The following is a 12,431-nucleotide window of genomic DNA, read 5'->3' as shown; positions in this document are numbered from 1 at the left end:
CAATCACAGCCCTACAGTTAAACAAGCACAGACAGGCTTCAGTTCCCTATCAGGTCCTGCTAGCTGCTGATTGGTTTCTATTCTACAGTACAGGGAGCCGTCGGCTTGCTTGCACAGCCTGGGAATTGAGGGAGCAAGAAGTGGAAGAGAAGGGCGGGATATTAGAATTTTTGCATAAATATTCAATTTATCAGCATGAAACACTACTTTTTTAAGCACAATTCTTCTACATCTGAATGTTACGCACTGGTACACATTTTTTTTTTTTACACAAAATGTCTCCTTAAAACAGCAGTAGTGCCAGCAACTGGACTTCCTCCAGAAGCCTGTTTACCTGAGCCTGGCTGCAACTGCCACATAGCTACAATTCAGCTGTACCAGCCTTGGTTTCACCCCATTACCCTGTAACATTCATGATGGTTTTCATTCAGCAACCTCTTCAAAACTGGCCCTTGTTTGGCAAGTACAGATTCTGACAAGGCTAAACTACAATTTGTGTCAACTCTCTACATAATTAAATAGGTTGGGTTGAAAAAAAAAAAAAAGACGATTGCGTTCAGCCCCTCCACAGCTCTCCCCTCACGTGTATACCTGCATATAACAATATCTATACTAACTAGCTGTAGATGTTAAGATCACAATACAATGTGAGGGTTGCAGACTGGACACCCATGACCTACTTCTGACGAGCCGTATTGGCTTTCTTACACCCCCTTTCTCTTATTTTTACCAAGCGACCTTCACTTTGATTTGTATCGTTACAAACAGCAGAAGGGGCAGACCATAGGTGGAACTACAAGTCCCTACATGCCCCGCGCCAGCAGAGTTGGTGGGGGGAGTTACAGTGGGAGTGGTCTTTGTGCAACAATGCTGGAGGCTGGCGTTCCCTGCCGTGGAGTAACCCCTGGAGAGCCCTACAAGTATTAGTCCCGACAAATATTGGGAACGCTGCGCCTTCTACCCTTGAACATTAGGGTCAATTAACCCCCAAATACCCATAGCGCTGTGCATTCACACTCACTGAGCTCTGCGATATCCACGCCTCGTTATCAGCTCAGCAGAGCCTTACAGACAATGTTACCCTTCGCATGTATTACAATTGTTACAAACTACAACTCCCAGCGACCACCAGCCGTTAGATCGCGCAGCGATGGAGCTAACGTGAAGTGAAGGGCAGAATGTTAAGACACCCCCCCCGTCCTAACTTTAAATTCCCTTCATCCACGACTCGATTCGCTATTCCGGAAATGAGCCCCAAATACAATGCACCTTTCGCTCTTCCTCATGCTCCTCTAGCAGCTGGGCAATATAGCTCTCGGTGGTCTTCCCATCAACACTTCCCCCTATGTGCTTTACTCAAGACCCATCTACGTATCCCGTTCTTACTTTCTATTCGCAAGCCGCCAGCTTGACCGTAAGAATTAGAAGAGGACTCGATCTCCGATTACCGGCCGTGCGCTTCTCTCTGTCACCGGGAAAATCCCGCCTCCGCCACACCGCGCAGGGCGCCACCAAGCGCGACGTCTCATTGGCTAACTATAACCGTCAATCAAGCCAAAGGACCAACTACATTCCATAACAGTCTAGCTAGAGGATGCACAGTGGGCGAGGGCCTGCATGACACGCCCATCGGTCTCCGCTCTTGCAGGCAAGCTAGAGCGGAAAATGGCCGTCAATGGAATGAACGCTTAAACAACGCCCATTTTGTGATGTCATCCTTTAAAAGTAACCGCCCACCTCTTAACAATTGGTTAGTAAAGAGATAGGGGCGGAAAAGAAAGAAAATGAAACGGGTTCCAAAGGCACGCCTTCTCTACATACACACGCCTTCATGTAGTGTTTACAAGGAAAGGAAAAGTCTACGGGCAGTGGGGGCGGTTGTACGTCACGGGGTTTTGATGTGCTTTTCTCTGGCGCATAGAAAACTACCTTTTAATTAATCTTCCGTTGCAAGTGATCATGTGTTCGACAACAAACCGAGAGCAAATGTTGAAGAAATATCTGGAAAGGGGCTAGGGACAAGGCGAGTAGAATTTAGATGGGGCTGTGAAAATGTCACCATTTAGTATTCAGTGTGGAAGTCTGATGTAAAGCTAAGGCAGGAGCTTATGGGCACTATCCACGCATGAACAGGACAGTGGAACGGGGCGGTGGGAGAGTTTGAAAGCAAGAAGGCGTGTTTCTGTGAGGTAGGGGCGGGGTGATGTAGGGACAAGGGGAGAGTCTTATAAACGGAACCTCTAGAGACAGGGAACATGATGTGGCTGCCCTGGGAGTAGCATGTTATTGTGTAGCCTACACGTTTCTTACTGTCTCCCAGTACATACATAGAGAAATGTGCAGACTTGCATACAACTAACATGGGCCACAGACTCAGAAGTCTATATAGTATTCTCGTTAGGGTTATTCTTTGCCTCTTGTTCTTTCCTGTTTCATTAGTTATGTTACAATAGAACGTTTGCATGTGCAGAAGCCCTCGTGTGTTGCAGTGTAGAACTGGCCTAGAGAAGCATTTAATGAATCCTAGACACAGGGAGGGTTGCTTTACCTGGGAACAGTGAAACCAACAATTGCAATTGTATTTCTATTTAGCTAGAAGATAAATTAGTATCTAGATTAACATCTATAGATGAAAAAAGTCTAAAACTGACCATACATGCCTGGTGAACAGCAGACCATACATGTAGCATGAGCAGCTGCTTGATTTTGACCATACTACCCTTTTAGCTTGGCATGTATAACTAGCTGACATTCAGACAGATACTGTAATCCTGGTAGATTTAGTATTTCATTGGTCATAGCCCCTTGTACAGTACAGTACCAGTCTGTTCGGCCAATGGGTCAGACTACCCAAAAGGTTGCCTCTTGTATGGATGTATAGCCACTTTTGTACCCTTACTAACTAGTATAAAGGAAAACGTAAACCTTTTCTAGAGAAAGGAAAGTAGGTAACAATGCAATACTGAGGTTACCAAACAGTTTTTGGTGCAAGACAAAATGGACCAGTTGTTCTGGAGTAAGATTTACATCTGTCTTATGAATTCCCTACTTAAGTCTTGCATATGGCCTCTTGGTTTTCCTGGTAAAATAAAACCAGTAGCACACTAATAAAGGTGAAAAAAAGTATTCCATTTGTTTTATACCATTTGCATACAAATAAAGGGCAATGTTTTGAGCTCCACTGAGCCCTTTATCAAGCCTATCTTGGTTTTCCTGGGTGATCTCTCATCATTTTTAAAAGCTGCCTGAGTACAGATCAGGTGGCCTTATACCTAACAGGATCTCTTATTTAGAGGTAACCTCATGGGGACAATAAAAAATGATATTGATCATCAGAGATAGGGTGGTTTATTTTGTAACATATATTGAGGAATGTGGGAGTAGGCCGGGGGAAACCCTTGTGTGTAGGTCTACTTCCTTTTTATTTTGTAACCCTATGTAACATGACAATACTATATGGCATTCAATTTTGTTTGTTGATATGTTTAATTGGTGCAAATAAAGACATTATAAAAAAAAAACTGCCTGAGTGCTGGCTTGGCCTGAGAAAGTTCTGAATTATGTGCATGCATGCAAAATTTTCTACGCACTGCACAATTTTTTTTAAGAGATAGTCTTGCGCGTCACAGCAAGTTGGTGGAGGATGCCAATTATAAATAATTTATAGATGTACAAGAAGCAAACATTCTTAACTTTTTAGATATTTTAAATATTAGATGTCAGAGAAGCGCCACACTAAAACACATAAGAAATGAAAGCAGAACATGTATTGGAATTTACATCTCACAAAGGATAGCCTTTATGTGAAATTGAATGCCAAATATATTCTCTGCATTCATTTATCACATGTATCAGTGAGTCTGCAAACTTCTGGTGAATATCTGCTCCCTAATCTGAAATGTCAAAAAAGTTCAATCTAATTTCACTTCTTTGTGAGTACAGATTGTTGTAAGTAATATGGGGTACCTTACTCTTGTGTTTTTAACACTTAGAATTAATCTTGAATGTATTGCCCCAGTTTTTTACACTGTAGCATGGCATGTGTAGTAATAAAATATCTATAGCCAGAGATGAAGCATTGCTACCAGGTGCTTAATGATCCAAAAGTGTAATGTTCAAAAGCAAAGCTGTATCGTTTTATCTGAATCTCTTGTCAGACACAAAATTTGTTGTCAGATTACAAAAATGCCTCTAAATCAATTAATAGCCACTTAAGAAACATTCTAAACAAAATACTAGTGACAAATCTCTCATTGATATCGTCAGATAGGCAGTTCATGCAGGAATATTATTGTTAGCCAACAGAAATCTTTTAACTTGTCTGATCGACTAAACGACTGATTGCCACGGAACACAAAATGTTGGGACAATCCATCTACGGTCTGAAAATCATATGACTTTGCGTCTATGGCCATCTTAAAGGAACAGTTCAGTGTAAAAATAAAAACTGGATAAACAGGCTGTGCAAAATAAAATAAAAAATAGTTGGTTAGTTAGCCAGAAATGTATATCTATAAAGGCTGGTGTGACTGCATGTACACAACCTGCTGTTTTTCTGCTTTATAACTCTCAGTTAGTCAGCGACTTTAAGGGGGGACACATGGGACACAACTAGGGATGCGACCTGGCCTGTAATTTACCAGCCTGGCCGGTAAAAATGCTGCTTGGTGACAATGTTATTAATAGGGAAAAACCCTAAAAATATAGGATGGCCGGTATTTTTTTCCAGAAAAGGTGGCAACCCTATAACTGTTCAGTGAGTTTGTAATTTTTATACTGAATAATTCCTGTAAGAGTGGATATCAGATGTTGGCTGAAGAAAGACTTGTAGGGTTAGGGTAAGTTAAATAATGAAGGGTTAAACAAGTAAATGCAGTAGAGCAGAATAGTCCGGGCAAAGCAGGGGGAGGGCTCATGGAAGTTGCAGAGGGATGAGGCAGACGGTCCATTGAGGAGGGAGAGGGGAGGAGTCTTGAGAGCGGAGAACAGAGCAGGAGAAGTAATTATTCAGGTAGGCGGGGAACTTCATTTCGGATGGAGGAGGTTCGATGAGGCTGCCCTGCGATTTACAGCAAAGCGGAGTACACAGAAGTAGGACATTTACAACAGGCGAATGGCAGGACCAAGCCACCCAATTTAATATAAAATAGTGAGGCCCATCGGCATTTGCCTATTTAATCGGGCCAGTTCTGGGGAGGAGTATAAGAGCAGCATCTTTGCCTTCAGCTCCACCCCATGAGTGATGCCAGCCCATAGACTGAAGCTTATTGGCCATCACTTCCGGGTACAACACAACTAGCCAACCACTGACTGCTAACAGCTTCCGGTTCCTATGACCAGGGAAAGCACGCTCTGCCTCTGGTGTTAAGCCACGCCTATCACGGAAGAGAACTAAGAGGAGATGCCTAGTGCCAGCGAATGGGGGTGCTACAGTCACTTGGGCCAATGAAAGTAGAGCATGCCTAGGTACAGGAGACAGCCAATAATGTCTAGATAGGGCGGAGCCTAAAGGGATAAAGCTAAGGCACGTATTCTCTCAAAATTAGTAAGCGCGTTCGGATGGGAGAGAGTAGTAATAGTAGTGTAAGTGAGAACAGCCAGGTTATGTCATGGACCCAGAAGGCGATGAAATAGTAGTACATGAACCAGCAGACATGAAACTGTGCAGTCTCACACACACTATTTAGGAGCAGCTTTCCTCTCGCGCGGTTGTTCATGGCTGTTTTCTGCTGCCTCCCAGACAATACGGTCACCTAACTGCAATGAAGCACCACCCCTAAACCCCATGTCTGTACTCCTGTTAATCTCCTCAACAGCTCAGCTCCTCACATTTCCCCACAAATAGGGCTCACGTTATTTTCAGGGGTGAAAAAGTTAAAGGCGCAAATGATTTAAGGGTGAACGATAACCCTGCCGCCTTCTATCTATGCCAGTAGGTCCCAATAGCCCAGCACTATGGAACCACGTTATTCCGCCCTCCCATGAAAACCCTACGGTCATTGTAAGAACACGGGGGTCCATAATTCTCCCCCACATAAAGAGGACACGCCAGTCATTGGCCGTTTGTCAGCTGACAACAATAGCCCAGTCGGCTCGCCCGCATAATATGTGTCCCAGTGTGAGCCCTACAACATCCAGACATCGGCCGCTCTGGAGATGATCGCCTCTATAGACATGGCAACATATCAGCAGGCATTTCTGGACAGGGAGCCACATGGCCACCATGGATTCCCCTAGGGCAGGGATCTCGTCACACACAGATATTAAGCAGTAAACTCTCGCGTGGCTCAGATAATTCTAGTCCAACAGCAGGTGTTTAGGCTCATCTTGGAGAACGGTGCCACGGGGAATCTGTATCCGGACACCCTGTACATACGGCTGCACTTATAACACACCGCCTGCCCCTCTGAGAAAAGACAAGCAACCGATGTGACCCACTGGCCTTACTCCGACCCCACCGCCCCAGTCTAAACAAAGAACGGCTCCCCTTAGGATAAACAAGAGACACATACCTTCCAGAAATAAATATACGGCCACACCAAGCCACAGACTCTATGCTAGGATAGATACACCCCCCAGTTTTTTCCAAGACTCCTAGTTCTAGGCCAGCCCCCTACAGAAAAGAGAGTGGGTGTGTACCATAGAAGCCTAAGGGGGGTGGAGAAAACATTAAAACTCAAGCCCGCCTTTTGCCAAATAGAGACATAGCTCCGTCATGTTACTCAGCCTCCCGCCCCCTTGTAGGGCACATCCCTTGTTAAAGTGTGCCGCTTGGTCCTGCCATGCGCCTGTTGTAAATATCCTATATGTAAATGCAGGGCAGCCTTATCCCTCCTCCTCCATCCAAAATGAAGCTCCCCGCCTACCTGAATAATTACTTCTCCTGCTCTGTTCTCCGCTCTCAAGACTCCTCCCCTCTCCCTCCTCAATGGACCGTCTGCCTCATCCCTCCATAACGTAATCAATGAGCCCTCCCCCTGCTTTGGCCGGACCAACACAAGATTCTCATTCCTCTGCTGCATTTACTTGTTTAACCCTTTGTTATTTCATTTACCTAAACCCTGTAAGTCTTCTCTCACTCAGCCAACATCTGAGATGGAGACGAGGAAGAGAATGGAAGAGCTAAGTGAGGAAGATGGTAACTGTTTTCAACAATAATCTTATTGGCATGTCTGGGGTTAATGCCTATGTCAATTTACTTCAGCGATTTCTGGCTGCTGGCATGTCAGAGGTTAATGATGTGGTCACTAGTATTTCTTTGGTTAGTGCTCATAATGTATTGCAGTTTTAACCCAATCTATTTGTGGTGATTTATAGTGGAGTAGAAGATAGCGATGAGCGAATCTGTCCTATTTCAATTTACCAAAACATTTGCAAAACCTTTTTGTCGTAAACATTTTGTTGCGCAACAATTTTATTCGTTTTATAGCAAACTACATTAGAGTCTATGGGTGTTTTGTTGGGGCACCTTGTTTCTGCTTTGGGGCTACCAATCATTTTTTTTTTTAATAAAAAATGTTTCTAATATAGTTAGTTAGGCGAAAATGTAATGTATAAAAGCTGGAGTGAACAGATGTCTAATAAAACAGCCAGAATCCAACTTCCTGCTTTTCCGCTCTATAACTCTGAGCAAGTCAGCGACTTGAAGGGGGGCCACATGGTACATTTCTGTTCAGTGAGTTTGCAATTGATCCTCAGCATTCAGCTCAGATTCAGAAGCAACAGATATGACCCATGTGCCCCCCCCTCAAGTCTCTGATTGGTTACTGCCTGGTAGCCAGGGTAACCAGTCAGTGTAAACCAAGAGAGCTGAAAAGCAGGAAGTAGAGTTCTGACTGACATGTTATACATCAAATCACTCCAGCCTTTATACATTACATTTTTGGCTAACTAACTATATTAGAAACACTTTTTATTTTGCTTGCCCAGCCTATCTATTTACACTGAACAATACCTTTAACATGGTGTGACATCACTTCCTGCCTGAGTCTCTCCCTGCTCTGGGCTCAGATTACAGTAGAGAAGGGGGGGGGGTGAGGAGCAAACTGAGCATGCTCTTGCCCAGGGCAATGAGGTTTAAAGGAGAAGGAAACCCAGTCGGCGCAAAAACCCTCCCCCCCACGCGATCTTCTTCCTGCTTTGACCGGCGTTTTGGCGCATGTGCAGTAGGAGCATTTCGCCGGTACGGATCTACTGCGCATGCGCCAAAACTCACAAAGTTTTCCGATTTCACTTCGTGACTTTTGGCGCATGCGCAGTAGATCGTACCGGCGAAATGCTCCTACTGCGCATGCGCCGGTCAAAGCAGGAAGAAGATGGCGTCGGTGAACTCCGTAGACTGGACCTGCGCAGAAGGGTAAGTAACAAGTTAGGGGCATTTGCCCAGCGGGACGGGTAGGCCAGGAGGGAGGGTGGGCAACACACGGGAGGGGGGGAGGGTTTTTGCGCCGACTAGGTTTCCTTCTCCTTTAAGCTGAAGTCATGAAGTCTGATACAGAAGCCCATGAGTACACAATAGAAGGAAAGAAATGCTGTGTTTCTTTTGACAGAGGACTCAGAGCAGCACTATTTTGGGGGTTTACCGGTATATTTAGATGGACCTTTCTGATAAGGCTTACTTAGTTTTAACCTTTCCTTCTCCTTTAAAATATATTTTCCAATTAAATAGCAGTACTTACTTAAAGATCAGCTATTTTTTGGGTTCTTTCATATCACTGCCTTCATTCCCTATCCTGACCCTCCTCCCTAACAGAAAGGAAATTCATAGAAAGCACTGGAGACCACACCACAGATATGGAATTGAATATCTAGCACTGCTCTTGCTCCACTTAAGTGCAATGAATGTGTACCCATGTTTTCTAGGGAAAATAATATTGTAATGGTATATGTAACATGTGAAGCATGATTGAATTGCCACCTTTCAGGATAGTATAAATTTTTCCTGTTCCTTTTACATGGCATTAATGCCCTCTGCCATGCAATTGGGACAGGAAATACCAACATAAAAAGCCAGCTTCCGCCCCCGGACGCCATCTTTATCCATCCTGTGCTCCCCCAGCAAGTTCCAGAAGGATGCCTCTCCTTTTTTTGAGGCTCCAGGACCAAGGTACGCCTTGTGCGAGTCAGCCGCAATGCCTTCTATTTGGCGCACACACAATTAGTCACTTCGATCCAGCTTCAAAGTTGCGCCGGATGCGTCTGGGCATGCACAGACTGCGCACAAACCCAGAAATAGGTGCACACAGCCGGTGATGGTACGCTCTGGAAGCCTAGATTTCAAATTCTGCAGTCCTGCTGCTGTTTCTCTGTACTGGTAAGGTATTGCTGTGTGCCACTGTGCATTTTGGAGGGTGTATGTATACAGATTCCCTCCTGAATATATTCTGTGGAGCCGGCAGGGATACTAATGTGATTAATTTTTCCAGGCTGGTTTGGAAAAAGAGTATGAAGAAGAAGCAGGGCCAACCGGCACTCAAACGGATCCACAGGATCAAAGAAAATTAGTTAGAAAATATATATTTTATTTGTACAAAGTTAAAAAAAAAATTATATTTGTATCTCCATCTGCCCTACGTGTTTCGCACCCACTTGGGGCACTTAGACATGGGCTCTTGGAAAAGAGTGTCCTAGCTTCATGATGAGCTCCACAAGGTCTTGTTTGGGCTCCAAGGAGTCTTTGTGGAAAGAGAGGCTTTACTAGAATGTTGGACTCCCAGTGCAAACATGATTTGTGTTCCCTACCATTCAAAGGAAACTTCTTGTTTGGACCAGAAATGTTTCAGATAATATTAAAGATGTCTGCAGGGAATTCCTCTTTTCTACCGCAAGACCGCAGAGAAAAGAAGAACTCCTCTAGGTAAGCCAAACAATACAAACTGGCCAGGTCATTTTTCAGATAATGGAAGTCTTAAGAACCAATCCTTTCCTGCAAAAAGGACTGACTGAGCAGATAAACCAAGAGCATGAAGGTTTGGGAGCCCCATCGCACCTGGAAAGATGACTTACAGGGTTCAAGGCGATGTGGGCTTAGGCATGTTCACATAAATGGGTCTTGGATGTGATCCCAAAGGCATACAAGCTAGATCTGCAAGTAAAACTTCCAAAATGGCTCTGGTCATGGCAAACTAAAGACTTCAGGGGATCCAACTGTTTGCATATCTGGACAATATCAAGGACCCTTCAAGAGAAGTCCTTTGTGGTCACACGGAGAAGGTGGCTATTTACCTTCAAAGTCTTGGATGGGTAGCAAAGTGCGAGAAGTGTGTCACAATACCTGCCCAGCAGTTGGAATTCCTGGGAGTACTAATCAACACAGTTGTTTTCAACCTCAGCCTTCCATCAAGTGGTGGATGAAAACAAAAAATCTTTGCCAGCCTGTGTCCCTTCATCAGCCAAAATGGGTAGACTACAGATGCCAGCAAGTGGGTCTGGGGAGCACATACCATGGAGGTCAAGACGCACGGCAGATGGGCATCAGCGGAGATTGCCAGATCATCTAATTGAAAAAAAAAAACCTACTTTGCAACAAACAGGTCTTGTTCAGGTTGGGCAACGCAACATTGGTCAGATATTTAAACTAGCAAGGAGGAACTTGAAATCCTGGGGATACAGAACATCATGCCAGACAAATAAAGCGGGTCCTTGCCTCTGGCAGGAGAATGGGAACTCCATCAGTCAGCATTCAAGATGATCCTGTTTTCATTGGGTCTGACGGCATTGAGCTTGAATGCGAAAATGTTGGAATATGCGTCATGGACAGCAGATCAGGATGCATAAATAGTGGTGCTTTTTCTATCCAATGGAACGTTCACAGAGCATACAGTATGCGTTTCCCCCTATTCCTTTGATCCCGAGGGTCCTGAAAAAAATCAAGAAGGCTCATGCAGAAGTGGTGCTTGTAGCCCCTTGGTGACCAAGGAGGCCATGGTTTGCACAGATTGTGGTGCTATCCAGAGATGTCCCTTTCAGGCTCCCAAGGTGAGGAGATCTGCTGACTCGGCAAGGTGGTCCATCCATATCTAAACAATAGGGCAAGGATGGCCTGGCTTTTGAAAGTTTAAACCTGACTTTGTCTGGGCTCTCAGCCGGATCTATTTCAACTTTTATGACGCAAGAAAACCTAGTACCATACAAAGATACTTTACCATGTGGGAGAAATGTTTGAACTGGTGTGAAGAAACAGGGGCTAACCCATTAAATGCATCTAACTTTACTTATTTTTGAGTTTGGATTGTTGCAAGTAATATGGGGCACTTAACCTTACTCTTGTCTTTTTAACACTTAGAATTAATCTTGAATGTATTGAACCCAGTTTTTTACACTGTAGCATGGAATTTTCCTTCATTATTGCAACACCCCAAAGTCATCAGGCCCTTAGGATGGCACGGCAGCACTTACAATGTTTCAGTATTCTATTCATGAGTAAGAGTTGTTATATTATAAAAAGCAAATTAATAAAATATTTATAGCCTGAGATGAAGCATTGCTACCAGGTGCCAATGGTCCAAAGTGATATGTTCAGTTAGAAAGCTGTATCATTTTATCTGTATCTCTTGTACTTGTCAAATGCAAAACTTGATGTCAGATTACAAAAATGCTTCTAAATCAATGAATAGCCACACTCAGGGGCCCATTCACTAAGTTCGAGTGAAGGAATAGAGGGAAAAATACTCGAATTTCGAGTCGTTTTTTTGTGCTCCTCGACTATGGAGTTGGCGTAAATTTGCCTGAGTAGAATGATTCGAATAGATTGAGCGAAAAAACGCTGCGACTATTCGCCCATTCGATAGTCGAAGTACTGTCTCTTTTAAAAATACTTCGACTGCCTACTTCGCCACCTAAAACCTACCGAATTGCTTTAAAAGCCTATGGGAGAGTCCCATAGGCTTGTTTTCTACGTTTTTGGTCGAATAAAAAGGCATTAGATCGAATGAAAATCCTTTGATCGAATATTCGATCGTGCGACGATTCGCCCGGCGAATATTCGCCCATTCGACTATTCGCCAGCGTGTAACTTCGCCCAAATTGCCTATTCTATTCCCCAGTCGAATTTCGAGGGATTTAACCTCTCTAAATTCGACCCTTGATACATCTGCCCCTTAGGGTTTCAACCACTGTAGTCCCACAGTACACGTTGTTTTTATACACAGAGTTGCCACCTGCCCAGTATTCTGGCCTAGCTGATAAAAATGTTTAATGCCAATGTTAATAAATAGGAAAAAGACAATGTATAGGAAGGCTCGTGTATTTTTCTCACCTATTTATACACCATATTTATATTAAATGTACCTACACACGGAGCATTTAAACTAGCTGTATTCAAAGTAGGGCCGGACTGGGAGTAGAAAGCAGCCCTGGCAAAAAAAGTGAAGCAGCCCACATCTAAATTTAACCATGTATAGATTCGATGTGAACTTCCATGTTCTGCAAAC

The 12,431-nt window shown here is 44.0% G+C and overlaps 1 protein-coding gene across 4 annotated transcripts in view; it reads right to left on the bottom strand.

Annotated features, from left to right (window-relative positions):
* Nucleotides 1–6,651, bottom strand: part of sin3a.L (SIN3 transcription regulator family member A L homeolog) — a 61,976-nt gene extending 55,325 nt beyond the window's left edge. Inside the window, exon 1 of one of the 4 annotated variants that reach the window (XM_018252926.2) lies at nt 6,513–6,651. The gene's annotated coding sequence lies outside the window, so the exon portion shown is untranslated. Of the gene's footprint in view, nt 1–1,021; nt 1,179–1,269; nt 1,655–6,512 lie in introns of those variants that run through there. The other 3 variants (XM_018252927.2, XM_018252925.2, XM_018252928.2) reach the window with 3 other exon arrangements.
* Between the last annotated feature and the right edge of the window lie 5,780 nt (nt 6,652–12,431).

The sequence above is a fragment of the Xenopus laevis genome, chromosome 3L, assembly GCF_017654675.1.
Source record: "Xenopus laevis strain J_2021 chromosome 3L, Xenopus_laevis_v10.1, whole genome shotgun sequence".
Classification (NCBI taxonomy): Eukaryota; Metazoa; Chordata; class Amphibia; order Anura; family Pipidae; genus Xenopus; species Xenopus laevis.
This window is presented reverse-complemented; position numbering and strand designations above follow the sequence as displayed.